The following is a 2616-nucleotide window of genomic DNA, read 5'->3' as shown; positions in this document are numbered from 1 at the left end:
TGGCCACGATTAGTTGGTGCTTTTTACATGCCACCAGCATGAGGCCAGTCGGGGCGGCACTGGCAACGGCCACCGTCGGATGGTTCTCTTATGTACCACCGGCACTGGTATCACAGCTGCAATTTCTATTGATGTTGATCGATTTCAATTTTGATTTGGATTTTCACTTGCCTCAACAGTTTCCAAGGTAAAATATTCATAACCTGGTCATGCCTCCATTTCTATTCTCCCTGTGCCAACTAGGGGCATTCTGTCGCATTGTGTGCCACTGTCTCATTCCACGTTCCACAGGCTCTACGTTTTTCTGACACATTCTCTCTATATGCATTTTATCTCAAGTTGTTTGTTTTAATCCCTTGATCTCGGGCTGTTACAATAAGGCTCTCTGTTTCTTTTTTTTAATTGCCACTTTTTTAACCAAGCCCAGGTTTTTGTCCCACTTATGTCTTCAGTGGCTCTGCAAAATTGGCCAGGCGGAGATTTCTTTTCGATCTGACTAACATGCCCTCTTTGTATTTCATTAGTGCCCTTTTCTTCTGTTACGTGCTTGATCCCTTGTTCTTTATTTACTGCCTTTAGTAGTATTTCTGTGCTGCTCTGTAAACACTCTACTAGACCTTTTCTTTCCATTTGTACACATTCTTCTACTGCTATTATGCCTCTTCCACCCTGGTCTCTCCTCAAGTACAGCTGGGTAATATCAGCTTTTGGATGGTGGGCTCCATACATCATCAAAAACTTTTTAGTTTTTTTCTGTCAAGTTCCTTTATATCATTTCTGGTCCAGTCTATAATTACATCTCCATATCTGATTAAGGGTACTGCTTTTGAATTTATTGCTTCAATAAGATTTTTGGAATTCACCTTTGACTGGAATAATTTTCTGACTTACCTTGTTTAGTTTCATTTGCTTTGACTACGTAGTTTCTGTGATATTTACATTGTAAATAATATCAAATATTTTGAAACACCCTGTATATATATATATATTACTTAACCATCTTCTTACACCATCTCCGATAAAGGGATATACTTCATAAATATCCTGGAAACAGCTGTAAAACCTTATATCGATAAATGTCCTAATATCTACACAGCATTGGTTTTTTATCTCATTATGCAAAAAATTCTTATATAGATATTAGACAGGAAGTAAAACAATGCCCATAACCTAACACAGGCCCTCTGAGACTGGTGAAAGATATCCTCAAACCAAAGACTTAGCCTGAATGCTTGCAAAAGAAGTAGACTCCACTGAAGACACCCAAGATGTCAGTGCTGCAGTTAAAGTAGATGTGGAACTTCAATTGACTGTTTGGATTGACTAAATTTGCAAAAATGATGAAATATCTTCAATAAATTTTTCTGCATCTTCTCTCAAACTATCATATCATTTCAGAAAGCCTTACTCTTTTACTTGTTTCAGTCATTAGACAGATGCCATGCTGCAGCACTGCCTTTAGTCGAGCAAATTGGCCCCAGGACTTATTCTTTGTAAGCCTAGTACTTATTCTATCAGTCTCTTTTGCTGAACCGCTAAGTTACCGGGACATAAATACACCAGCATCGGTGGTCAAGCGATGTTTGGGGGACAAACACAAACACACATATATACATATATACGATGGGCTTCTTTCAGTTTCCGTCTACCAAATCCACTCACAAGGCTTTGGTCGGCCCAAAGCTATAATAGAAGACACTTGCCCAAGGTGCCACACAGTAGGACTGAACCCAGAACCATGTAGTTGGTAAGCAAGCTACTTACCATACAGCCACTCCTGTGCCTATAACATAAATTTTTTCTCTCACAATTAATTTTGAATCACCAAATGTGAATAGTGATTTTAAACTTTGCAATTACAGGTGTCTTTGATTTAGAAAGTAATTTAGTATGTTTAATAATCTGTTGTTTTTTGGAGCTTGTATGCTCAAGGGAAAAAATTTGAGGTAAACATGGACAAGAATGGTGAAGTTAAATCTCAAAACTGAGATTATGAAAGACTGTAATCATATGCAGTATGATAAACATATTGTACTGAAGCTTGCTTTGGAGAAAATAAATGTTTGATGATGACAATGATGATGATGATGATGACGACGACGATGACGATGACGACGGCTATGATGACGATGATAGTGTGGTGGTTGATGTGATGATGATCAAGATGACAACAATATATGCTGTATATCCATTGAAATAACACTTAGCACACTGTATTGTTATGACTGAAGAGGTAGCCTGGCTAGCTCAGTCGGTAGAGCATGAGACTCTTAATCTTGGGGTCGTGGGTTCGAGCCCCACGTTGGGTGCAATGTGCTTTCTACATTCACGGAGTGGTTGGCATTAGGAAGGGCATCCAGCTGTAGAAACACTGCCTGATCAGACTGGAGCCTGGTGCAGCCTCCTGGCTTCCCAGACCCTGGTCGAACTGTCCAACCCATGCTAGCATGGAAAACGGACGTTAAACGATGATGATGATGTACCCAGTTAGAAATGTTTCAAGTAGTTATGCAATATGAAGTCATGCTCATTTGCATGCAGCAAGCACCAATAGTATCACTGATTTTTCTGCGTTGTTGACATGATAAAACAATCAGTAAAGTAAACCCATGAAAA

The 2616-nt window shown here is 39.2% G+C and overlaps 1 non-coding gene across 1 annotated transcript; it reads left to right on the top strand.

The window, feature by feature from the left end:
- Positions 1-2236: 2236 nt before the first annotated feature.
- Positions 2237-2309, top strand: Trnak-cuu. Its single transcript has one exon. It is a non-coding gene; the product is annotated as a tRNA-Lys (tRNA).
- The last annotated feature ends 307 nt before the right edge of the window (positions 2310-2616 follow it).

Source organism: Octopus sinensis, linkage group LG4 (genome assembly GCF_006345805.1).
Source record: "Octopus sinensis linkage group LG4, ASM634580v1, whole genome shotgun sequence".
NCBI lineage: Eukaryota > Metazoa > Mollusca > Cephalopoda > Octopoda > Octopodidae > Octopus > Octopus sinensis.
This window is presented reverse-complemented; position numbering and strand designations above follow the sequence as displayed.